At 40.6% G+C, this 27999-nt stretch overlaps 1 pseudogene; it reads left to right on the top strand.

The window, feature by feature from the left end:
- Nucleotides 1-2: 2 nt before the first annotated feature.
- Nucleotides 3-27999, top strand: LOC148145978 (uncharacterized; annotated as a pseudogene).

The raw sequence follows: 27999 nt of genomic DNA, 5'->3' as shown, positions 1-27999 counted from the left end.
AAATGACTAAAGGGAAGGGAGTCCGCAGCTCTCAACAAGCAGGATCCCCTCCCCCCCCTCTCCAGCTGCAGCAGAGGTGTCCACAGCCACCCCAGGGGACTTACCTACAGTGACAAGCCTTGTGGAGATGATCTCCAAGCTGGATACAAAGATCAACGCTTTTATCGAGGAGTCCCGAAATCGATGGGACTCACTCTCGGCTGCGCTGCAGAAGCACGACTGAGACATTAAAGAAATTGAGCGCCGAGTCGGAGGGGCGGAGCTAAAGGCTGTGACCTCCAAAACTACAGCGCAATCGGCCGTGGATCAGGTCCGGACTCTCGAACAGCGAGTCCGAACCTTAGAGAATTACATTGACGACCTTAATAATCGAGGTCGCTGAAAAAATATTCGTTTGCTGGGCCTTCCCGAACGGGAAGAGGAAGGCCAGCTTACAGCATTCCTCCAGCAGTGGCTGCCACAGTTTTTAAATCTGGAGGCTGGATCAGGCCAGGTAAGGGTGGAATGGGCCTACTGGGTCGCAATACGCGGGCCCGGCTCAAAACAGCGCCCACGCCCGGTCCTGTTCCGGCTGCAGAGCTACAAGGAGAGGCAGATACTTCTAGAAGTCTCTAGAAATCTTGGAAAAGACCCCCAAGCTATGATCTATAAAGGATCCAAGATCATGTTATCCCAGGACTTTTCCCCGGCTCTGGTTTGAAAGAGGAAGGCATTCGACGAGGCGAAGAAGCATTTAAGGGACTTAAATATTCAGTACTTCTTACGCTACCCAGCGACACTACGCTTTAACCATGAAGGATCCGTATATAACTTCGGATCACCAGAAAAGGCTAAGGAATTCTTGGACTCTCTTAGATAAATTGTAAGACATAATGGATGTTGGTTTGCCTTTCCCCCCACTTTGGTTTATATCCCCCCTTTTTTCTCTCTTACCTTACTGTTTAATATTATCATCGGGGGTGGGGAGAGGGATTTGATTTTCTCCCCCCCCCCTTGGGGTTGTTTTCATTTATTATTTTATGTATATATGAGGGATGTATGTATATGCGTGTGTGTATCTGTATATATATGTATGTATATAAGCTGGGGGGTTTGGTTAATGTTGGTGGAGGGAGGCGGTTACCTTATTCTATTTTACCTCTGTCTCTAGGAGCGGGGTTGTTTTCCCTTGTTATTTTGTATTATTATATTTAATTATTATTGTTGAGGTGGTAATTTTATAGTTATATGTTTATATATCGTATTAACATTACCAAATATATCCAGGTGTTGGTATGGGTGGGGGTGGGTGCTCACTGTTAACTCTAGCTTTGTATTATATTTGAATTCTCCTCATTTTATTGAGGAGCGCCTGGGTCAAGGGTGGGGCATTGGTTGGGAGAGGATATGATGGACTTGTGGAGAGGAAGTGACACCCCTGGGAACAAGGGGGAAAATCTCCACTTAGATACGTTTTATATTTTTTTATTTAGAAATAGTTTTTTATTGTATTGTTGTGGGTGTATTAGAGAGGCTTTATTTTTGTAAATTTTATATGATCTATGCTCGGGATGTTCTGGATAGGGTTTCCCCTCCCGAGGGGTCTCGGACTCGCCCAGATGATTATGGTTGATCAGTCGGTTAAGTGGTGCACCTGGAATGTCAAGGGGAGTAATTCGCCAGTCAAAAGGAAGAAAATATTATCAAATCTTAAGAAGGAAAGAGTTGATATAGCTCTCCTACAGGAGACACACCTGTCGGATAAAGAACACTTGAAATTATGACAGGGTGGATTTGATCAGGCCTTTTTTTCTTCATTTAGCTCAAAAAGCAGAGAAGTTGTTATTCTTGTTCGAAAGAATTTCCCTTTCAAAATCCTAAATCAGATAAAAGATGAATCTGGACGATATATCTTGATTAAAGCCCTCATAAATGGAGAGGAATATGGGATTTTAAATTTGTACTGCCCCCCCCGGCACACCCCTTTAAATTTATAACGGAAGCCTTTTCAAAATTGATGGCTTTTGGTGCCCATCATATAATTATAGGGGGAGACTTTAATTGTATTATGGATCCGGAAATAGATAGGATTCCCAAGAGTACTGCAGGAGTATCTCCCAGATCTCGACAATTGATGGATCTGAACAAAGAATTAGGATTAGTAGATGTATGGAGATGTCTTCATCCACAGGGCAAAGATTTTTCTTTCTACTCTAATCCACATAAATGTCATACCAGAATTGATATGTTTTTTGCCCCCTCGATTTTTTAAAATTCCATATCATCCTGTAAAATAGGTAGTATAGCAATTTCCGACCACACTGCTGTATATATGGAAACTAAGGCGAGGAACAATGGGACATCCCCTCTGCATTGGCGTATGGACCCCTTCCTTATGAAAGATAATAAATTTGTCAAGTACTTCTCTCAAGAATTTAAAACTTTAAAACCTAGCAACCCATCAATGATATGGGAGACCATCAAAGCTTACATGCGAGGTTTGATCATCTCCTATTCAGCGACCCAGAAGAAATTGAAGGGAGAACAACAGCGTCTGCTTGAAGCTCGCTTAAAAGCAGCTGAAACAGCATACACTGATAGACCTTCTATTATTAAATTGCAAAGGATTACGGCTCTTAGGACAGCTCTAAACACTACGCTTACTCAAACAGCTAAGAGGGAAATACTATTTGCAAAACAAAGGTTATATGAATATGGCGACAAACTGGATAGATACTTGCAAAGAAAAAAAAGGCCCCTCAGACTATTACGTCTATCAAGGAAAGTACGGGTATTTTGACTCATAATCATAAAAAGATTAATGCGATCTTTAGAGAATTTTATTCTGAGTTATATAAATCGCAGGATTGTGAAGATAGGACGAGGAGGATTCAGTCATTTTTTAAAAATTTGACCTTTCCAGGCCTAACAAGTATCGGTCCTAAATGCTCCTCTAACAGTCCAAGAAATACTTGATTCAATTAGGCAACTTCAGAATGGTAAGGCGCGCGGCCCAGATGGTTTTCAAGCTGAATTCTATAAAGAAATATTGGCTGGTCCACTTATGGACATGTATAACTATGCATATAGTCAGGGCTGTCTCCCGCCTTCGCTGAAAGAGGCAAATATCTCTCTTATCCTTAAAAAAGGAAAGGACCCAGAAGATTGTACATCATATAGACCAATATCCTTGCTAAATGTAGATTTTAAAATCCTTTCTAAAACGTTAGCACTGAGACTAGAAAGGATACTGCCACATATTATAAAGGAGGATCAGACGGGGTTTATTAAGGGCCGTAGATCATCCAATAATATTAGAAGGGTTTTGAATATGATTCAAGCCTGTCATCAGGGAAAGATACCAGGAGTAGTGGTTTCATTAGACATGGAAAAGACATTTGATAGGGTTGAATGGTCATATTTGTTTTACACATTGAAAAGGTTTGGCGTTGGAGAGCTTAGTTTATTTTTGTAAACTTGTAAAAATGTTAAATTTCTAATAAAAATATCTATTAAAAAAAAAATCCTATCTCTGATAACCTTTTGCAACACTTTACCAACAACTGAAGTGAGGCTCACTGGTCTATAATTACCAGGATTGTCTCTACTCCCCTTCTTGAACAGGGGAACCACATTTGCTATCCTCCAGTCTTCAGGCACTATTCCGGTAAACAATGACGATTTAAAGATCAATGCCAAAGGCTCGGCAATCTCCTCCTTGGCTTCCCAGAGGATCCTAGGATAAATCCCATCCAGGACTTATCTATTTTCACACTCTGCAGGATTTCTAATACCTCCTCCTTGTGAACCTCAATCACACCTAGTCTAGTAGCCTGTATCTCAGTAATCTCCTCGACAACATTGTTGTTTTCTATAGTGAAGACTGTTGAAAAGTATTCATTTAGTGCTTCCCCATCTCCTCTGACTCCACACACAACTTCCCACTACTATCCTTGATTGGCCCTAATCTTACTCTCGTCATTCTTTTATTCCTTAAATACCTATAGAAAGCCTTAGGGTTTACCATTTGTGATTCATTCATGAGGATGAATTGCTGCATCTTGGAGATCTTAAATTTCTCAGCATTTAGATTTTTTTTTAAAATTCTTTGTGCAAAATGGACAATTTCACATTCTTCTCCATCATATTCCATTTAAGCCACCTCTGCCCATGCACTGAACCTACTTATATCTTTTTGTAGCCTCCTCATGCCTTCTTCACAGCATACTTTTCTATATATCTTCATATAAATCAGAAAAATTGGCAACCTTCTATCCTCATCTAAGTAATTTATATAAACTGTAAACACATTCTAATTGTAAACACCTTGCAACCTGAAAAATACCCATTTATGCCCATTTTGTGCTGCCTGTGAGCTAGGCAATATTCTATGCCAATGTACTACTCCCTATATCAGGAATTTTTACTTTAGACAATAACTTTTGACATTGAACTTTGCCAAATGTCTTTTGGAAATCTAAGTACAATGTATCTCACCAGTGTCCCTTTATTCGAAGTACATGATACCATCTCAAAGAAGGTCAATGAATTGGTCAACATGATTTTCCTTTCATTGATTCTGCCAGATTACATTATGCTTAATCAAGTACCCTGTTATAAAAGCTTTAATAATAGCTTCTAACATTTTCCTGATGACTGATGTTAAGTTAACTGGCCTGAAGTATCCTACTTTCTGTCTTCCCCTTCGTTCTGAATAAAAAAAGTTACATTTGCTACGTAATGGGGTCATCACTGAATCGAGTGGGTTTTGGAAAATTTAAACCAACAAATCAGCTGTCTTATTAGCCATTTCTTTCAAAGCCTGAGGATGAAGTCTATCAGAAAAATCCATACATTGTCAGCCAACAGCTCCACCAATTTGCTCAGTACCACTTCCCTGGTGATAGTAATTTTCTTGAATTTCTCTCTTCCATTCCTCATTTATCACTTTTATTATATCTTCTGCTGTGAAGACTGAAGCAAAATGCCTGTTCAATTTGTCTACCATTTCCTTAATTTCTATTATTATTCCCCAGTCTCACTTTCTACAGTACCAACATGCAATTCTTCCCTTCTTTAAATATTTGTATAAATGTTTAGCATCTTTTAATTTATGTTTCTAGTTGGGTTTCTCCGACATTGAAATTTCCCCTCTATTAACTTTGTTGTCATTCATTGTTTTTTCTCATATTCCTTCTGACCTGCCACTTACGTTTACACAATTAAATGGTATTCATAGAACTCATACAGTGTGGAAACTGGCCCTTTGGCCCAACAAGTCCACACTGATCCTCTGAAGAGAAACCTACCCAGACCCATTCCCCTTACCCCATATTTACCCCTGACCAACACACCCTAACCTACACATCCTTGAAGACTATGGGCAATTTAGCATGGCAAATTCACTTAACATGCATATCTTTGGAAAGTGGGAGGAAACTGGAGCACCTGGAGGAAACCCACCCAGACACAGGGTGAACGTGCAAACTCCACACAGATAGTCGCCTGAGGTTGGAACCGAACCCAGGTTCCTGGCACCTGAGGCAGCAGTGCTAACCACTGAGCCACTGTGCCACCCCATATGCTTTTTCTTTTAGTCAATACCAATTTTCATATTTCTACTTAACCAGGAATGGTGGATCTATGCCTTGTAATTTTTCTTACTTAGTGGAATGATCCATTCTGTGTATTCTGAAATAACCCTTTAAATGTCTGCCACTAAACCTCTATTGATCTATCCTTTGAACTAACCTGTCAATTCACTTTAGCCAGCTTTGCTTTCAAGTACTCTTTAATAATTAAATATACTCTCTGAATCAATTCTCTCGATTGAAAATAAAATTAAAACATGTTGCGCTTGCTACCTTCAATATAAATTCATTAAATAATCCTATTTCATTGCAAAGATCCTGCTCTAATATAGCCCTCTCTCTCAGCAGTTCCAGAACATACTATTCAAAGAAACTATCTAGAAAGGATTCTATGAATTCTTCATCTTGGCTAAATTGCCCATTTGATTCTTCAAGTCGAGGTGTAAATTAAAATTCCCATGATTTCTGTTGTACCTTCCTTACAAGCTGGTACTACTTCTTTCGTTATCTTCAACCCTGTTGCACAATTTCTGTTAGGGAGCTAGTATATCACTTCCACAAGCATATACCTATTCATTTCTGTTCTCACTCTCAGTTCATCGCTTTTGTTTCAAATGCTACATGCAATCACTTACAGATCCTTTAGTTTAATTCTTGTATTCTCTTTGTCAATGAAGATTGCAGGAGGGCATGTCAGGACCAGCATCAATCATACCTAAATTGAGATGTCAGTTCAGTGAAGCTGTAAAACAAGACTATGTGTGTGCCCAACAGCACAAGTAGTTAATGACAGACAGGACTAAATGATTCTCCAACCGGTAGAGTAGATCTAAATTCTGCAGTTCTGCCATACCCAGACACTAATGCCTGTGGTGGACAATTAAACAACTCACTGGATAAGGAGACTCCACAAATACCTCCATCCTGATCAGGTAGCCCAGCATATCAGTGCAAAAGAAAAGGCAACAATCTTCCCCCTACAGTTCCATGTCAATGATCCATCTTGGTCTCCTCCAGAGGTCTCGAGCATCGTAGATGCTGGTCTCAAGCCAGTTTGATTCATATCACATGATATCACAAAATGTTTGGAGACACTGAAAAAGCTACGATCCAGACAACCTTTTGGCAATAGTATTGAAGATGTGCGATACAGAATTGGCATGATGCTAGTCAAAATGTTCCACTACAGTTGCAACACTGGTATCTACCCAAACATGTGAAAAATTGCCCAGTATGTCCTGTATGCAAAAAGCAGGACAAATCCAACCCGGCCAATTCCCAGCGCATTTGTCTCTTGTTCATCAATAAATGATGGGAATTGTCATCAACTGTGCTATTAAGCATCACTGACTTAATAATTACCTACTTTGTAGTGCTCTGTTTGGGTACTTTGATATAAGGTGTATATCATTTGACTTTGAGTTTGGATTTATGAATGAAACAATGGCTATGGGTTTTCTATGTGTCAGAAGAGGTGACTTGTATGATTAACTTGTATGTTGTTATGTAGCACTTTTTTTTAAAAAGGTGATGCTTTTTCAAAAAAAAGTCTGAAACCATAAGACCATAAGATTATAAGATATAGGAGTAGAATTGGGCCATTCAGTCTATCAAGTCTGCTCCATCTTTCAATCATGGCTTTGTTTCTTAATCCCATTCTCTTGCCTTCTCCCCATAACCTTTGATCCCCTTATTAAATACACTCTACATCTTTTTACAGAAATGGGTTCCAAATATTGTCCACTGTCTGGCTGAAGAAATTCCTCCTCATCTTATTTTTAAAGGATAATCTCTTCATTCTGAGAATGTGCCCTCAGGTCCTAGCCTCCTACTGGTGGAAACATCTTCTCCATGTCCACTCTATCCTGGCTTCTCAGTATTCTCTAAGTCTCAATCGATTCCCTCCTTATCCTTCTAAACTCCATTGAGTACTGATCCAGAGTCCTTAACCACTCCTCATTTGACAAGTCCTTCATCCTTGGGATAATAATTAGAAACCTCCCTTGGGCCCCCTCCAATGCTAGCATATCACTCCTTTGATATTGTGCCCAAAACTGCTCACAATATTTTCAATGCAGTCTGACCAGAGCCTTATCTAGCTTCAGCAGCACATTCCTCTTGTATTCTCACCTTCTTTAAATGAATACTGACATTGCATTTGCTTTCCTAACTGCCAAATGAACCCACATGTTAACCTTAGGAGAATTCTGATCTAGGACTCCCAAGTCCCTTTGTGCTTCAAATTTTCAATGCCTTTGCCCATTTGGAAAATGGTCTATGCCTCAATTTTCCCCATCAAAGTGTATAACCACATAATTTCCCACATTGTATTGCATCTGCCACTTCTTTGCCCACTCTCTGAGCCTATCCAAGTCCTTCTGAAGCCTCCCTGCTTCCTGAAGACCATTTGTCCCTCCACCTATCTTTGTGTCATCTGCAAACTAAGCAACAATGCCCTCACTTCCATCATCCAAATCATTAATGTAAAATGTGATTAATTCTGGTGTCAACACAGACTCCTGCAGAACTCCACTAGCCATCCTGAAAAAGACATCTGTATCCTTACCATCTGCCTTCTGCCAGTCAGCCAATCCTTCTGGAGGCTGAGTGAATTTGTGTACATTGGGACAGTTTAAAAGTGAACAAGATCAATAGTATAATGCATTGACCTGTTAGATATAAGATTCTAGAATTGTCTTCTAGGGCTGTGATGAAATAGTCGCAGCTTGGAAAAAAATGCTTTTAAATTTCACTTGGGCGATTCTGTTGGGTTCTTGGCTGAAGCAGGATGTATAAAGCAGTTGCTCCTGAAAAAAAAGGAAATTATAGTTTAGAATTGTTAAAAGTAGATGACGTTAGTGTAAGGAGTTTAATAAAAATTCCAGTTCAGATTGTTTGATTAATATCCAGAAGTGGTTGCTGAAGCTGAAGAAGCTACTTCTCAGTTCTATCATGAATCAAGGAAGAGGATATTAGATTCTCACAACTGGGAATTGAAGGGATAGCTAATTCAGTGTAGAATAGGAAAAGGAAATCTCCCTGATGTGAGTACTGTGAAGAAATATAGCTGGGATTAAAGTGACTGCATTTTATGATGAACTTTGAAATTTTAGATATGTTATATGCATTTCATTTGGCTTATCCCAATTTATCTTAATTTCTTTTGCAGAGTGATCTTCTGCTTTTCTGCTAAACCCAAATGTGCAGCATTGCATATTTGTGTTTCAGTAAAAGAGCACCTCATTAAAAGCAAAGAGGAAAACGATTCAGCATGTCGGATTTCAGCCAGAGACCAGACTTGTCCAGTAATAACATGAGCTGGGCTCATAGTAGACCTGTCAGTGCCACTCAACCCCTGACCCCATTACAGTTTTGATTCAAATATGGATAAAAGAGTTGAATTCCAGGAGTGAGGTGAGAGTGACTGCCTTTGACATCAAGGCTGCATTTGATCGAGTATTTCATCAAGTAGCCCTAGCAAATCTAAAGTGAATGGGATTAAAGCAAAACATTGTAGATGCTGGAAATCTGAAGCACTGCAGTAAATGATAAAGAAACTTTGCAGGTTCTGACAGCATTTGTAGAGAGAGAAAAACTGAATTAACATTTTGAGTTCATTCGAATTTCTTCAGATGTGCTCATCATGGAATGAACATAAAGTGTCACTATATTAAATTGGGAGAGATTGATCATGGGTAGGCACTGGGAAAAGGCAAGTAAATAAGTCTGGCAGACAATATCACTTTTCCTAAAGATAATGATCTGTGACAAGAAAGGGCCATTTTATTTCTCAGAGCAATTGCTTTCATTTGAGAAGTGCAGTCTCTCATCAATAAAACCCATGTGAAAAATACAAACTCCCTCCACCTATGACATAGAGCTGGATCTTTTTGGCTAAGTCCGAATTGCGTTGAAATTTTTGGAAAAGTTGTTGCTGTGAAGAATAGCAGGTTTTCTTATTGTGTCTGACCAAACTCATTCCTTAATTACCGAACACTTCTCTAAGGTGTCTCTCAAATCCAATTTCCATCCCATCTTACCTTGTACCTGGAACAACTCACCACTTAATGGATATCCATCAAAAGACCAGCATCCTTTGCACTCACACCATCTTTAAAAGATTGTTGTGCATCTGGACAAACGCTGTTAGTCTGTGCCTGCCCGGCACAGTTGCTTATGTTTCTGCAGCCTTGGAAAACAGGAGGAAATTGGTGCTTCACTTTACTGGCAGGGTCCAGGAGGTCCTGTTGGATGGGATAGTGCTGACACATGACTGCTTCCTTCCCCAGGACCAGCAGTAAAGACCATTGCAGCAGGCCATGGCAGCCTGGTCCAAGGTTGCTACCCAGGTTAATGTCACATTACAGGTGATCACCATTGCACTACACAGACACACACAGATATTCCTACACACACACACACACACTCAGACACACACACAGACACCCACACACACCCTTATAGACACACAGATTCCCACACATACACCCCCTCACAGACTTAAGACACTCTGCACTCACTACACACACACACACACTTTCTCACACTCACAACCCCCACCCCAGACAGACACACACACAGACAGACAAAGACCCACATGCACACATATATATTGTGTGTGGTGAATTCTTTTAGTACTTTCAGAGTTACATTGCACTTTGCTCAAAAACCACATACATTCATGTAGAACTCTGAGCTCAAAAACTGCATGAATTTATGTAAAACTCTGTTCTCTCACTTTTTAGATTGGAGTCAATCTAAACATCAGGTCATAGACAGAGAACACAGGGGGCTAACACCTTCAACATATTGTCTAGCTATCACCATTGTTAACAGCTAACCCGAGAATGCAGCTTTAAAAAAAAGGGTTTTGTGATTTACACATGAAAGAAGTGAAACTATAACTGTATTCTAACAGATGAAAGGCTTAACAGACAATCAATTCTTCAATGTATAATTTCAGTTACATCACACTGCAAATTTTTGCTATATATTCTGTGTTACGATCGAGCCCTCCACAATCACCTGATGAAGGAGCGGTGCTCCGAAAGCTAGTGTGCTTCCAATTAAACCTGTTGGACTATAACCTGGTGTTGTGTGATTTTTAACTTTGTATACCCAGGTTAAAGCACTCTCAGCCAGCTGGAAGGTTGCAAGAAGAAAGTCAACGTCCTCCTCCACTCTGCCAACATAAGTACCATTAGTTTCTCTCCGATAAATCCTACTCACTCTGTGCCTGTTCCTGTATCCACGTCGCACCAAGACTTATGCTCTTCCACTCTCATTACTGCCTGCAATATCTTCTCCACTTGCTCTCACCCACCTGATAGCAAATCCTGGATGCCCTCTGTGCTGCCTGCTTACTCAATCACCTGCTCCAACTGTGGGGGGATGTCATCAACTTTTATTGCCTGCAGGACCTGCCTCCCTCTCATTCCATGAGAAAAGCAGCCCACTATAAGTAGAAAAAGCCAAGATGGATGATGTGCTAGCTGTCACTTGGCTCTTCCTTACAAGAGGATCATGACTTTACCACCTTGAGCAGAGCCTGGACTGGAATCGGATGCTGACCTTGCCTTACTCATAGACTCAGGTTCCACACCAACCGGCAAAGAGCATCCCACCCAGACCCATTCCTCTACCCTATCTCTTGTAACTCTGCATTTCCCATGGCTAATCCATTTAGCCTGCACTTGCCTGAACACTATCAGCAATTTAGCATGGCCAATCTGCCTAACCTGCACATCTTTAGGAGGAAACTGGAGCACTCAGTGGAATGCCATGCAGACACAGGGAGAACGTGCAAACTTCACACAGACAGTCTCCTGAGGGTGGAATTGAACCCGTGTCCTTGGTACTTTGAGACAGCAGCATACTGTGTTGGGAAACCATGAGCAAAAGCTCCCTTGACAGAGGTCTGCTGACAACTGCAACAAGTTTCCAGTTTTGTGTTTGCACTAAATAGCATGGCACAACATCAGTAATATGAACCTGGCATCTTGAGCTGAGGAGCAAAATCACACAAAGGCAATGCAATGCAAGACACAGATGCTGTGAGCATTAGATAGGCTGGGAATGAGTGAGCACTGTATACCAAGTGAAGATCCCAGAGTTTTTAGACATCCTGGGATTAAGAAAGACATTATGAATACGGAAGTTCTGTTTTTAAATACAGAATGACTTTGGAGTCATGGCTTATAACACTCCCGAGTGCAAGGAGTGCTCCAGATAAAAATAGTACTGTGAAGTATATTTTCCATGGTACACATACAGAATCTATATCAGTTTTTAAATAATGGTTATATTGCCAAAGAGACTAGATGCCCTGCAGTAGTATACCGGTCTGCCACAGAGAGCAGAGTCAGCATGCAGCAGATGCAAGATGAAGGCGTTGTGATCCTATTAATAAAGAAAATCCAAACACCCTATTTTAACCAATGGAATTATGCCACTCATTGCTACATTTTTCATCAAAATAAATACACAAACTTTATTGTTTCCTCTTCACTTGCCTGGACGGGTACAGCTTCATCAATACACATGAAGCATGACACCATGCAGAAAAAAGCAGACCACTAGACTGAATCTCCAACCACCATCAACATTCACTCCCTTCACCACTGATGCACAATGACAGCAACGTGTACCATTTACAAGATGCACTGAACGACTTACCAATTACCTTTGACAGCACCTTCTAAATACAAGAACTAGAAGGACAAAGACAGGAAAGACATGAGAACATCATCACCTGTAAGTTTTCTTCCAAGTCACACTCCATCCTGACTTAGAACTGTATCACCATTCCTTCTCCCATTGCTGGGTCAAAATCTTGGAACTCCCTTCTTAACAACACTGTGAATGTTCCCATACCCCAAGGACTTCAGCGGTTCATTGAGACAACTAACTACAAACTTTCCAGGGCAGTTAGGGTAGGCGATTATAAAAACCATGTTTATTCGTTTTGGGCTTCCTAAAACTATAGATGAAAATGCAAAAGAACTCTTGAAACCCAGGGATTTACATGGATGGCTGCATGTTTTGAAAGCAAGGAATTTGATACCTATTGTGAACCCTGTCTGTGCCGCTATGGGTTCCATAATTCTTTACAAATGAAGCTGAAATTTTGTCAACTAGAAACCAATTATCAATGATACAGGTCCTCTGTCTGCCAACAACCATGCGATTAGTAATTTGTTAGCTGAACAACTTGGGCTGTGAGCAAGACAAAAAGGAGCTGGTCAGACTAGAAAAGAAACCAGCCAAAAAATAAACCTTTCTCAGTTCTATGTAAAAAATCATTTTAAACTTGCAGAATATTAACTTGTCTTTCTTTCAGCAGATGCTACATACTGTGCCTTTGAGTTGGATAAACCTTTCAGGAGTGAAATAGCCACCATGCGCTTCCTGCAAACCAATAGAAGCATTTAAACAAGGAGGAGCAAATGAGAAAACTTGACCACTTGGTTGCCAGGTAATCACTGCCCACCACCTGAGCTTACGTGTTCTCTTTTAACTTGCCACACTCTTACAACTCATTTCTACCTACTGTTAGAAACAAAATTCAATAATATTTAGACGAGACCACCAAAGCTGGAAACAAGACAATTTATTCTACGATCTTGCAAGAAAAGACCCCAGTTGCAAAAAGCAATTGAAATGATGATTATTCAAACTATTACACAGTTATACTTTTGAGCTATGTGAGGTCACATCTTCCGATCCCTACAATACCCAATCTTTCTTACTATTTCGCCTCTGCCCATCTATGCTCCACGCCCATTGCCCCTTTCTTTCCAAGTTGGCAATTTTCCCCCTTGCACGTGCTGTCATAAGGCTAAACTCTTATCTCGATGTTCCCTTTGTAACTTCTTTCATTGTCCATAGGTACATTCCATTCTTGTACGTACATCTTAACAATGTATCTTTTTCGTGCTTCGCTTATATGTTTCAGTAATCTTAGCTTTTTGCTGAAACTGTTATTTTAAACATTATGGTAAAAGGAATTATTTTCTTTAATAAATCTACATTAAAGTTAGTACTTAATTATCCATAATTATGCACTGAAAAGTAGAGATACTTTTCCCTAAATACCTGCAGAATTAATAGTTCTCTTGTTGTACCCCTTTTCTGTATGTTTTTTCTATATCTGCAAAAACAACACTTTTCCCCATTTCTAACAACTCCCCCATTTCTTTTCTTTTACCATTTGTTGTTTTTGCAATTTTATTTTCTGCCCTCTTTTCACTCTATGGTGCAGAGGTTCACAATCTTGCCATTTCTGTCCTTCTAAGTCTGTCTTTTTCAAACTCCAGGAGTACTTTGCTACTCTCTCTTTCTTGTGCTTGTATTGTTGTCCTCCCAAAGACATTACCAGCTTAGTCATTATCCATTTCAACACATTGAATCCTATCAGTAAACCTACAATTATTAGTAATACACGTATGCCTAAATTAGCAAACCATTTTCCCCAACCGGTCAGTCTCCAGTCACCCCATCCCCATCTTTCATCTTTTCGGAGTTCATCCGCAATTTCTCTTATATTGTACTATTTCTGCCTTATCTTTCACTATGGAAGAGGTGTCTGGGATGAAGGTGCAGCATCCCTTACCAATCAGCGCACAAGTTCCCCCTTTTTCGGCCAAGAGATAGTCTAATGCCATTCGATTCTGTAAAGCTGTTAGTCTTGTTGCTATCATTTCGGTGGTTATGGCTGATATCTGGGATTGAGTTTCTCCCATTGCGCCAGTGGCATCATTAATTAAATTTTCAAGGGCAGCCACCAGTTTCTGTATTTCCACCCCTGCCCTTGTAGTTTGGGAGTAGCGTCCACAGCAGACGGTCTCCTTCGGGGACCTCTCGGGTCTTACATCTTATCCCCCCCCTCCTTTCTTAGGTTGGGCTCATGTTTTTCTATTCGGAGGTGAGGGACTATATAAGCAAGGTAACAGCAACCACTCGAGCCTTTCTTGTTTTAAGGCACTGCTTTATCAATTTCATGACATGCATTTATTTCCACACATTCGGTCACACGAATGTATTTTTACCCGGGAATAAATGGATAGGCCTTTCGACCACATAAGAGAAAGTGAGGACTGCAGATGCTGGAGATCAGAGCTGAAAATGTGTTGCTGGAAAAGCGCAGTAGGTCAGGCAGCATCCAAGGAGCTTTTATCAGACCACATACCCAATATGTCCTGTTCAATACTTGGGGAGTGTTCGTGGCAGTGGCTTGGTTGGTATGGACGCAAGATGATTTTCCTAATTGGAAGGGTGCAGCGTCATTCCGATTACAGAAACAGGTGTTATTTACTGCTCCTTTTGGTGGGGAAATTCTAAGGCTATCAATAACACCCTGGGTTTTCCGGGCTGGCCTTGGGAACCATCCCGCAAAGTTATATTTGCTCCTTTCAGATTCCCACTTTGTATTATTTAAGCCCGAGTCAAATTGTTGTACATCGTACATTTCTCTTTTGGTGAGCGGTCTTACCGAGGTGGGGATCCCAGATTCGCCATGGTGTGGGCCCTCTGCACAGACCCAACACTTGGCAAGTCCCTCTTGTTTGGCATAAATTTGGCATAGTGTAATGAAGTGATTTTTCCCGCTTCCTTGAACAGTTAGTACTACTAACGTCATAATACTATACCAGTACCCACCCATCTCTGAACCCTGCCTATCACCCTATCTTAATCCTTTAGGCACTTGGGAGAGGTGAGTCCACGCAACCCTTACAATCAATACAATATATGTATCATCAAACATTAAAAGAGTCTTTTATCTTAGTTCATTCCCTCTTTCTCAGCTTAACTTTCAGAGGGTTGTCTGTAGGATGAGCGTGCCACTCCGTCAATGGGGCATTCACAGGACCTTTGATGCGAGTGTGATGACTCCACCCTTTCTCAGCAGTCCGGATAGCTGTCTCAGTAGTCAGCAGGATTAGGAATGGTCCCTCCCAGCTCAGGTGGAGTTTGGTATCTTTCCAGGTCTTGATCAGGACCCAATCACCCGGTTGTCGAACTCAAGTGGAGGTATCTGGGTCAACAGACCCTTCTTCCTAAGGACAGACAAGGAAGAGCCGAGCGCCACAATATAGCTCTTTAAAAACTTATCATTGAACTCTACAGTTGGTAATTCCCCTCTTCCACCCAAAAAAGGTAATCCAAAACATCACCTTACAAGGAGAGAGGCCTATATCATGTCTAGGAACAGTCCTAATGCGTAGCAATGCGATAGGTAAACATTTTGTCCACGGTAATCGAGTCTCTAGGACTAGCTTAGATAATTGCTTCTTTAAAATTTGATTCATTTGTTCCCCCCACCAGAGGAGGGTGGGTGCGAAAGGGGTGTGAAATTCTTGCCATTACTTCTTGTAAGATCTTGGAAATAAAATGGCTACCTTGGTCTGAATCTATACTTTCCACTATTCCATATCGTGGGATGATATGTTCAAGGAGAGTTTTCACCACTCCTTTTGAGGTGGCTAATGACATTGGGAAAGCTTCCACCTACCCGGTTAAGTGGTCTACTAAGACTAACAGGTACTTCTGTTTTCCCACTGGGGGTAGTTCAGTGTAATCCACCTGTATACTTTGGAAGGGTCTCACTTCTGGGTTCCTTCCTCCTTTGAGCCCTTCCCTTATTATTTTATACATTCTTAGAATCAGTGTAAATTGTCCCATCCCAATTCTCTAAGTGTTTTAAAGCTTGATTTAATGCATACAATTCACAGGTCTGGGCTGACCATGTGTTTGGCAGCCGGTCTGCCTCCACTGTTTGGTTTTTGTTACCATCCACTACTGCATATCTATTGTGTCTTTTTCCTTCCACTAGTCTCGATGATCCATCTCTAAACAATCTATCCCCGTCATGTAAAGGTAGATCTCTCAGGTCCTGTCTAATTTTGGTTTGATACTCTATGATATTTAAACAGTCATGTTCTAATTCTCGTTTGTCTAGAGGTTCTCCCTTCCATAAGAAGGTAGATGGGTTTAGACAGGTGTCTGTTGCTAACACCAGGTCATCTTCTTCCATCAGGATGGCCTCGTCAACCATCTCCCTGCCTTTTAGTTTAACACAGTTCTGACTTGATGGGGGGGTACTAACTACTATAACGCTGCCCCATCTGCTGTCTTTGCAGCTCCTAAAGCTTTTAGTCCCTTTTCCCCCTTTGCAGTAAACAATGGGGCATCCTGAAGATCTAAAATTGTAGGTATTAGGGAGTATATCACTGCTCCTTGTGGATTCAGGGTCACTTCTTTAACTACCTCATCGACCAGTCTATTTCCCCTTACTTCTGGTTCATTCCCCTTCTGATGTCCGTTTATATGACTCCAAACGCATATTTGGAGTCTGTACATATTTTCCTTTTTTGTTTTCTAAGGTTCTGAGAGCTCTTTCTAGGGCATAGAGTTCACAAGTTTGAGCTGACCAGCCGTTAGGCAGTCTTTCAGCCTCGATAATGCTTCCTCTATCCCGTCTACTACAGTATATCCATTATGCCTTTTACCCTCAATCACTGGGAGGACCCGTCGATAAACAACCGAGCTCCCGCATGGTACATCTCTTAAGTTCATTCATACTTTAGTCTGATATTCAGTAATATCAAGGCAGTCATGTTCTGGATTGCCAAGGGACACCCCCCTCTCTCCGCCACAGAAATGCAGCTGGATTCAAGCAACTGTCTGTGACTAACACAAGGTCATCCTGTCCTATTAAGATTGTCTCATATTTCAAGATCCGAGAGTCTGTGAGCCATTGTCCTGCTTTCTGATTTAGTATGGTCTGTACCTGATGTGGGGTGCTGACTATTAAGGCTCCCCCAAAAGTAAGATTCCGACTCTCCTCTACCAATAAGGCTATTGCTGCCACTGCCTGCACACACTCTGGCCAGTTAAATATCTTTCCATTCTTTAATTAACAATGAATTAATGCAGTTCATATTTTAAATGAACCATGAATTAATATGACAGGTCACTGAGAATGTGTGATGGAATCCTGCCAATTAATATTGATTCAGGCTAACACAATTGATTTATTATAAATATTAATTATTAATTGTATATATATTATGTAATTTAGGGTGCAAACACAACAAGTGACTAAAACATTTTAAAAACTGTAATTGCGCAGTTCTGTTTGTTTACCAGTCACTTGCGACTTCTCACCCTGTTTCTGTAATTGCTTTTTTTGCGAGCACATTCACTTTTAACAACCTCAACAGATTCCATTGCACCATTTGCAGTTAATTCAATCCCCAATTTGGTGGCAATATCTCGTCATGAGCGCAAAACTGACTCTTCATGCCTCTCATCACAAAACTGTCGCCATAATCCAATTAACTTTTTCGTTCCCACTCCCTTTGGCTTAAACATTAAGGATGACCTTGCTGCCCCCGTATCAACTAGGAAAACTACGTCCTCTTTGTAAGGTCCCACCTTTAAATTTATCAAGGGTTCCTGGTGGGTCCCCGGGAGCAGGAACTCCTGACACCCCTATTTTTCATCAAGATTTAAAAAACAGCACTGTCTTTATTTCCTTTTTCGGATCAGGACACTCTCTCTTAAAGTAACCTGTCTTTCCACAGTAATAACATCCCGCCTGTGGGGATTTCCACTTTGATCATTGTTCCTGTCTCCCTGACCCCTTAACACCTCCTCCCTTTATTTTCAACAAGCTGCCCGCCACCATTCTGGTTTCCTTCTCTTTTTAGTTTTGTCCTTTTCTTTATTATCCCATGTTTTGTTTAGATCTTGATTTTTAAAGAAATATTGCAATATTTCTTGCTCCCTGTAATCTCAAATATAATTTTCAATTTATGCTTGTCTAACTTTAAAGCCTGTTCCTAAATATACATACATCTAGGAATCTTACTTGTGTGTGTGTGTATATATATATATATATTTATATATTATAAATTCATTTATTCAGTGTTTAATATTTAAAATGTAAAATGCATACAGTTCCCAACTTTGAAATCCACTATAATTACCCGGTTTTAGTCCCTTGATCCAAAATTAGTTTTCTCAAGTAGTCCTGACCAGCCATTGCTCAATTACAATGCTATAGGTCGTTTATAAAATAAACTTCTCATGCATGAATAATGGCCGAATCCAAGGTCACCGATTTTAACCATAGGATTTTCTTTTTTTTTGATTTATTACAATCTAATGTTGAACTGAGACTTTGACTGTCCTCCACAAATCGCTTTTATGTAAGGATAAAAGAGATTAGTTAGAAACTAATAGTAAGGTAGTCATGACCTGTAAAAAGAGCAGGAGTTAACATTTTATTTCATAATTAGATTACTTTACAGTGTGGAAACAGGCCCTTCGGCCCAACAAGTCCACACCGACCCGCCGAAGCGCACCCACCCAGAACCATTCCCCTACATTTACCCCTGCACCTAACACTGCAGGCAATTTTAGCGTAGGCCAATTCACCTAATCTGCACATTTTTGGAGTGTGGGAGGAAACCGGAGCACCCGGAGGAAACCCACGCAGACACGGGGAGAATGTACAAACTCCACACAGTCAGTCGCCTGAGGCGGGAATTGAACCCGGGTCTCTGGCGCTGTGAGGCAGCAGTGCTAACCACTGTGTCACCGTGCCGCCCATAATCTTGCAAAATTCTTAACCTTAAAAAAAATCATGTTAAAATTTCTATAATAGAAATCAGATTCAAAACAGTCCCGGATCTCAAGTTCCAGGGAACATTCAATCACCAACAAACAAATGTGCATTCAGACTGAATCACAAAGGGTTAAACTTTCTACTAGTTGTACAGCTCTTTTCTCTCTCTCTCTCTCACACACATACACACATACACACACAGACACTTTGAGTTTCCCGCAAAGACTCCTCTAGGTTTTGAATATTTTTCTGGATGCCTGGCTATAAATTAGTTATGAAGTGTACCCTCAGTAGCCCTTCAGCTACTAGCCCTTCTGACATGAAGTATAATCTGATTCCTCCTGACTGTAAGACTGTTTTCAATTGACATTTTATCATTCTTTTTATCATTTCCTCGCGTCCGAGGATTGTACTTCCAATCTCTTAACATTTTTCCTAAAGGACTGTCCCCTCTTAACAACCGGTCTAAGGCTGGGTGGTCGAATCAGGTAGACACCTCGCTCATCAGATTAATTTAGCTAATTAAATACCTTAATTTATGTGTTGCCAATTCCCCGTACTTCTCGTACGTGCCTGACAACCAAGGCAATACTTAAAGGTCCATTTTCATACCTTGGTCTGTGCACAAGCGTTACCTGGTCAAATGCGCTCAGTCCCACGGCAATACCTGGCAGCAACCACCCCATTGCTTGCCCTAGACAACTATCACTACCTATCCCGGCTGCCCAGATACCCGGGTCTTGTATACACAAGAGTTGATCTGACCAAACCGCCGCTTGTCACGTGCCCTGTCCCACGGCATTGGTGGCAGCAATAGCCGTTGCTTGCCCTGGTCGCCCAGAGATATACAGATATATCTTACCTGGGTCTTCCGTACACAAAAGTTACCGGACCAAACCCACCGTACGCCAGCCCACGGCAATGGCAGCAACAACCGTTGCTTGCCCCGGTCGCCCGGAGATATATATCTTACCCGAGTTTTGTGTATAAAAGAGTTACCCAACCAAACACGCCACGTGTCAGCATGCTCTGCCCCGCGGTGATGGCAGTAAATACTGTTGCCTACCCCGGTCGCCTGGATAATACTTATTCAAGACCTTTTTCTTACCTGGGTCCTGTGCACAAGAGTTACTCGACCGAACCTGTCTCAATCTGTCTTGTTTCCAGGGTCTCTCAGTCTGGATCTCGCTCGCCCAAGCCGCAGCGACAAAGAGGGAAACTAAAGACCGCCGAAATCAGCGTTTTCCCAACAATTGCCGAGCGACCGGAGCTTGGGATCCCAGGACGAGCACCCAAATCTGTTAGAAACAAAATTCAGTAAAATTTAGACGAGATCACCAAAGCTGGAAACAAGACAATTTATTCTACGATCTTGCAAGAAAGGACTCCAGTAGCAGAAAGCAATTGAAGTGATGATTATTCAAACTATTACACAGTTATACTTTTGAGCTACGTGAGGTCACCTCTTCCGATCCCTACATTACCCAATCTTTCTTACTATTTCGCCTCTGCCCATCTATGCTCCACGCCCATTGCCCCCTTCTTTCCAAGTTGGCAATTTTCCCCCTTGCACGTGCTGTCATAAGGCTAAACTCTTATCTCGATGTTCCCTTTGTAATTTCTTTCATTGTCCATAGGTACATTCCATTCTTGTACATACATCTTAACAATGTATCTTTTTCGTGCTTCGCTTATATGTTTCAGTAATCTTAGCTTTTTGCTGAAACTGTTATTTTAAACATTATGGTAAAAGGAATTATTTTCTTTAATAAATCTACATTAAAGTTAGTACTTAATTATCCATAATTATGCACTGAAAAGTAGAGATACCTTTCCCTAAATACCTGCAGAATTAATAGTTCTCTTGCTGTACCCCTTTTCTGTATGCTTTTTCTATATCTGCAAAAACAACACTTTTCCCTATTTATAATGTGGTGACTCACCACTCTGAACCTCACCTCTGTCTGATCACATTGTCCTCTGAACCTTGATATTAGACCTTACTGAAGCCCTCCCTGTTCCTCTACAATCACTCTATGGAGGTTGTGATGGTCATTACTGCCACTTCCTCCCCTTCGCAAAACTTAACTTATCCTCTGATGCTTTTCCATATTGCCTATGTACACCTTGACTTCTCTCCTCATCTCCATCCTTAACACCTAGAGTCAGAGAGTCATAGAGATGTACAGCACGGAATCAGACCTTTCGGTCCAACTTGTCCATGCTGACAAGATCGCCCAACTCAATCTACTGCATCTGCCAGCACCCGGCCCATATCCTTCCTTCTCCTTCCTGTTCATATACCCATCCAGATGCCTTTTCAATGTTGCAATCGTACTAGCCTCCATGACACCCTCTGGCAGCTCATTTCATACACGTACCACTCTCTGCAAGAAAAAGTTGCCCCTTAGGTCTCTTTTATATCTTTCCCCTCTCACCCTAAACCTATGTCTTCTAGGTCTGGACTCCCCCACCCCAGGGAAAAGACTTTGTCTATTTATCCTATCCATGCCCCTCATGATTTTATAAACTTCTATAAGGTTACCCCTCAGCCTCCAATGCTCCAGGGAAAATAGTCTATGCAACCTCTTCCTCTAGCTCAAATCTTCTAACCCTGGCAATATCCTTGTAAATCTTTTCTGAACCCTTTCAAGTTTCACAACATCCTTCTGATAGGAAGGAGACCAGAATTGAATGCAATATTCCAACAGTGGCCTAACCAATGTCCTGTACAGCCGCAACATGACCTCCCAACTCCTATACTCAATACTCTGACCAATAAAGGAAAGCATACCAAATGACTTATTCACTATCCTATCTATCTGCGACTCTACTTTCAAGAAGCTATGAACCTGCACTCCATGGTCTCTTTGTTCAGCAATACTCCCTGGGACCTTACCATTCAGTGTATAAATCCTGTTAAGATTTGCTTTCCCAAAATGCAGTACCTTGCATTTATCTGAATTAAACTCCATCTGCCACTTCTCAGCCCATTGGCCCATCTGATCAAGATCCTGTTGTAATTTGAGGTAACCTTCTTCGCTGTCCACTGCACCTACAATTTGGGTGTCGTCTGCAAACTTACTAACTATACCTCTTCAGCTCACATCCAAATCATTTATGTAAATGATGAAAAGTAGTGGACCCAGAACCGATCCTTGTGGCACTCCACTGGGCACAGGGCTTCAGTTTGAAAAACAACCCTCCACTACCACCACCCATTGTCATCTACCTTTGAGCCAGTTTGAACCTGCACAAATGCCTCTGCTTTGCCTCCCCAATCCTTTTGGCAGTGATTCCACTGACTACCCTTACAGACACCCATTACACTCTCTGTAACAATTGATGGATGCACCCCTTGAACTGTATTTGCCTCAGACCTCAGTAAACAGTCTCTTGACGAGACTAACCAGACATTGACCGCTGTTCACTGACTGATGAGACACACATTGCTTGGCTACAGCTCTTGGTTTTACAGGACTGACCCATGCTCCCTGGCCTGGAGATGGGCATGTCCTGTGACCCAAGTGGACTGTGGCTAAAACCCTGGACTGAGTGAAGACCATGCCTGAGACTGATGTATCTGGATCCTCCAAACAGCAGAGGTCCCCCTTGATTGGACAAAGGGCTAGCCCCCACCCATATCCAACATGACCAATTCGTTAGAGGATCATGCTCTGTCTTTGCTGAATAAGCATCAATGTGCTGTGGGTATTAAAATAAATTCTCAATGTGCGATCACCAAGGTACACTTCTGAACACCCACTCCCAACCTCTCCAGATAGATCCTTACTGAAAATCATGACAATAGTTTGTCTGTATCATTGTGTAAAAGCAGGAATGATAGCCTTTGGCTCTGACTGATGTCTCAGTGCTTTGGCATGGATCATGTGAGCTTGCAGCTAGGCAACTCAAGTAAGCATGAACAGAGTGAGAGAGCAGCCCGAGATAGAGCATGGTTCAATTCATAAGTCAAGTGCTTCCCACACACGTACAAAGTATCCCAGCTGCAGCTTTTCAATGGTCGCTGCTGAATGCAAGACTGTGTTTCCTACATGGCCTGCAAGTGGATCAGAGATGTGTCATGAGTCATGTCCTATGTTGGTGGATAAGAGGTGCATATGACTGAGGTTCTTCACAGCCCGTGTTGAGTTGAAGTCACGAGGTATCCACTTTGACTTCCGTGCCGAGATTTGCTAAGATAGGAAACTGGATATTAATAAGATAATTTGAACTGTTAAAATGTTTAATGAGCTATAATTCTCCTTCATTGACAACTTGCCACTGCCTGGTGAGAAACTTACCTCACCATTTGGCAAAAGCATAAAACATGGCCCAAGACATTCATGATTAAATTAGATTACATTACATTACAGTGTGGAAACAGGCCCTTCAGCTCAACAAGTCCACACTGACCCGCCAAAGCGCAACCCACCCATACCCCTACATTTACCCCTTACCTAACACTACGGGCAATTTAGCATGGCCAATTCACCTGACCTGCACATCTTTGGACTGTGGGAGGAAACCGGAGCACCCGGAGGAGACCCACGCAGACACGGGGAGAATGTGCAAACTCCACACAGTCAGTCGCCTGAGGCGGGAATTGAACCTGGGTCTCTGGCGCTTGAGGCAGCAGTGCTAACCACTGTGCCACCGTGCCGCCCACTACATGATATTGAGATAGGCCTTGCCAGACTTCTCATGCAAGTCTGCCCTAGGTCTCACTATAGCTCACATTGTTTGGACTTCTGTAAGATTATGCCCATTATCTTTTGTGGACAACAAAAACAATTAAAATCTATTTGAATGAGAACTTACAAGTAATGCTGTAGGAAAGACAATTGTATTGAGTGTTGGTGTGGAGTTACAGTTTGCAAATGTGTCACTGAGTCTCTGGGTTAATTCATATCTTAGTATTCCATTATGAGATGTGATCCTATACTGCACAGAATATGCTGCTCTGTTTCCTTACCATCATGTACAGTGTATTAACAAACAATATTTAGCAGCAATCTAGAAGACTGTCTTGTGCTGGTATGATTATCCAAAGAACCCAGGGCTCTTGTGACACAGTTACAGCTAGAAGGCCCAGGTTCAAGTCCCATCTGCTTCAGAGGTGTGTCATAACACGTCTGAAGAGACTAATTAAAAATATCTACCCAAATAACTCACATGTTATAATGGTTAGTGACCATAAAAAAATTGACAAACTATAAGAAAGGAAAATTAAAGTGCAGAAGGTAGTGACAGACTCTATTATTGTTTCAGGACAAATAATTCCAGATAAATCAAGGTGTGTGCATAAAATAATAGGCTTCACATTGAAAAAGTGAAATAACCCCTTTTTGTTTGCATACAATTTTTGTGATGCTGCAAGTGAATTGATGACTTTTACAGCCTGCCTGACAATGATGAACTTGTGATTCTGCAGCTGGCTTTTTTCCATGATTGTGAAAAAATCTTGTATTGTTTCACAAATAGGAGACAGGGAGCAGCTTTAGGGGATGAATTCCTGGAAAGCATATGATGTTGATCAGATCATTAGAAAAATTCTTATGAAATGTGTTCACTATTTGGCAGTTTCCTTGTCTGATCTTTCAGAAATCATTTGACAAAGGAACAGTTCCTCGCTGTTGAATTCAGCTGTTGTCACACTGTTTACTTGGAAGCTGAATGATTGCCAATCTGTTACTGTCCCATCAATAGTCACAAAATGTCTTGTGTACATTATATCGAAGTATCTTTTAAATTCTTTATGTCCCATATATTGATCAGTTATAGTTTGAATGTCAACCTCAGAGAGTAGTGAACTATGTTGTTCTGATTTTGATCCAATAACAATTGAAAATAGCAACAGTCCTCAAACCAGCTTTGTTGGTTTCCCTTCAGCTTTTAATCACATGCTTATTGACAAATGAAAAACCTTGATGATAATCTTTCAATTCTACTGGGCATCAGTGATGTCCTTCACAACAGGAAAAAAAGTTTGTTATTTTCTGGGATTTATTCAGAGTCCATTTTAACTAATATTAGATTTTCTTCGGGCTGTGTACTTTCACCTTTGTTTTTCATCCTCTGTGTAAATGATTGTTGATCAGAGCATGATGACATCAAGGTCCTGATGTATGCTGATGATATGGCACTTGTAGACCACATCAGAAATACCAAAGTAACCTGTGGGAATGAGGTGGAGGGGTTGTAAGATGGTACTATGATAATTTCCTTGAAGTAATAAAAACAAGGTGAAATCACTGGTGATAGATTTGAAGAAAGTAAACAGTTAATTGTTTTATTCCACAAAAATTTAAGATGCAGATCTTGAAATGGTCACCGGATACAAGTATTTTGGTATCAAAGTAGATGATAAGTTGAACTGGGGGTGACAACACTATTAAGGTGTTGTGGCTAAGGGATTATACTAACTCAGACAATGAAGGTCTTTTCCAATAAATCCCAAAGTGATGAAAATCTGCTCTATTGCTAGAGTTGAGAGTAGTCTAGTCTAGTTTTTGGGTAACTTTCCTAGTACAGCTTTCATAGGAAACCAGGGTGTGGATACAAAAACAGAGTTTGATGAATAAATATTTTGTGATGAAATCTGTTTTCAAAACTTCCTGATGAAAATAAAGAGTGTTATGAATAGTGCGAATCACCCCTTGTCTCAGATCACAAGTGGACACATTAATCAAAAAGCTAGATGCCGGACAGATAAGTTTCTGAATTCAATTATGCTTTACATTACAAGAACTTTTAAAAATGTTTGATCAATAGATGGTATTATGCACGCACAATGGAATGAAATGGTAACACATATTTATTCAAAGTTAGATGTTTGTGAAGGGATTGCTTTCTTTACTATCATTATTATTCATTCATGTGATGTTTTTTAATTAACAAGCAATTTACCCAAAATGAATGTCAGTGTGGGCAATATATTGAAATTGAACTGAATTGAAGTAAGTAATCTGTTTCATGAGCACAGGGCATCTCAAGGGGTTTCCAACCAACCAACTTTCGAAATGCAATGTATTGTAATGTAAGAAATACTGCAACCAATTTACACATATCAAATTTCCACAAACAGCAGTGAAATGATTTACAGGATGATTTCCAGACAAGACCACAAAGAATAGGTTCCTATATTCAATCTATTTAAAATATTCTATTAGGCATCATCTTTCCTTTCTCTATTTCAATGGAAATAATTATTGTAGCTCAAGCCTTTTCATGTAACTATAGTCTCCCCAATCCTTTGCATTATCTTAGTCAATTAATGCAAATACTTTCTCTAGGGCTTTCATAGAATAGAATAATAGAATATTGCAAACATCACTTTTATTGTTTGGACTGTAGTCTTTAAAAAAAGAGAACAAATACTTGTTTAAACCAAAGGAGAAGATTTTTAAAAACAGTGAGTTACCAAAACTAGTGTATGGACCTTTGATTGGTTTTCAGTCAGGATCAATTGTGTGTATGTGTTCAGGTGAACTCAGCATTGTAAGTTAAAAATCACACACCAGGCTACAGTCCAACAGGTTTATTTGGAAGCATTAGCTTTTGGAGCGCTGCACCTTCATCGGGTGCTTCAAAGTTGTGTGATTTTTAACTTTGTACACCGCAGTCCAACACTGACACCTCCAAATCAGCACAGTAACACTTTCTTGATTGGCTCCTGGCCAGTGGCTACAGTTTTGAGAAGACAACGCAACAGAAACATCCACCTGTAAAATAAAGAATCTTTCCGTCTCTCTCCTTTCTGTGTTTGGAGAAATAAAAGAAAATACGGAGCAGCAAGCTCCTGACTCTCTGTAAATTCCCTTCTTGAAAGAAAAAAGGGAAAAACCGGATTCAGGGCCAGTTAAAGGGAGAATCCTCAACTGGTGATTGAAAGATCCACAACCTTATTCCTCATCAAAGTGTCAAGGGAACTAAAGGATTGGTGCCTGACTTGTGGGTCACTGGATTTGTTTTGTACTTCTCTACTCATAATATTTGTGTACTTTCTTGTTAAGTTTTTGCATATGTTTGTATGTGTATGGGATTTTTTAAATGGACTAAGTTTAAATTATGAAGACTTTTCAAGTTAGCAATTCATCTTTCTTTTCTACAATTAGTTAAAAACAAACATTTTGCAATAAGTAGCTGTTTTCTTGTTAATTACAGAATTTTGTTTTGTTTATTAATCTGGATTTGTCAATGAGATAAATTGAGGACCTTGATTAGTTTGATTAAATCTTTTCGCATTGGTGATGCCAATGAGAGAAGCAAAGATTGATTTCCAGTGCACTACACCAGTGCCTCGTGACAATACCCAAATCCAAAGACTGTATTCAAACTGTGGTTCATTCTATGTTTTATATGAATTTATCATTTTTACCAGCGTACTCTTTGCCTTTTATGATTTTATATCCTGCAAGCAAGTTTTCAAGAAATTATATTTTCTTGATTGTTCATCTGTGAGTTTTAAGCATTGTTCATCTCAAATTTACCTTGAGAAGGTGTTGGTAAGACATCCTCTTGGATTGTGGTGGAGATACACTCACAGGAAAGAAGTTCCGGAATTTTGATCCAGTGACAGTAAAAGAATAGTGCTATGGTTCCAAGTCAGAATGTTAGGCGATTCTGAGAGGAATTTGTAAATGTTGGTATTCCCTATGTCTGCTGCTATTTTTCTTTTAGGTGGAAGATCTCACAGATTTGAAGGTGTGGGTGACTGGTCTTGTTAAAAGCCACATTGCAATTTTTGAACCATTAGGCCTCTCCATACATCAAAAACTTTCAATGTCTTTCCAGTAA

This window comes from Chiloscyllium plagiosum, unplaced genomic scaffold (assembly GCF_037043375.1).
Source record: "Chiloscyllium plagiosum isolate Xiang-an unplaced genomic scaffold, Cpla_swu_hap1 HiC_scaffold_22, whole genome shotgun sequence".
NCBI lineage: Eukaryota > Metazoa > Chordata > Chondrichthyes > Orectolobiformes > Hemiscylliidae > Chiloscyllium > Chiloscyllium plagiosum.
Note: the sequence above shows the minus strand (reverse complement) of the source record. Positions and strands in the feature narration are given on the sequence as shown.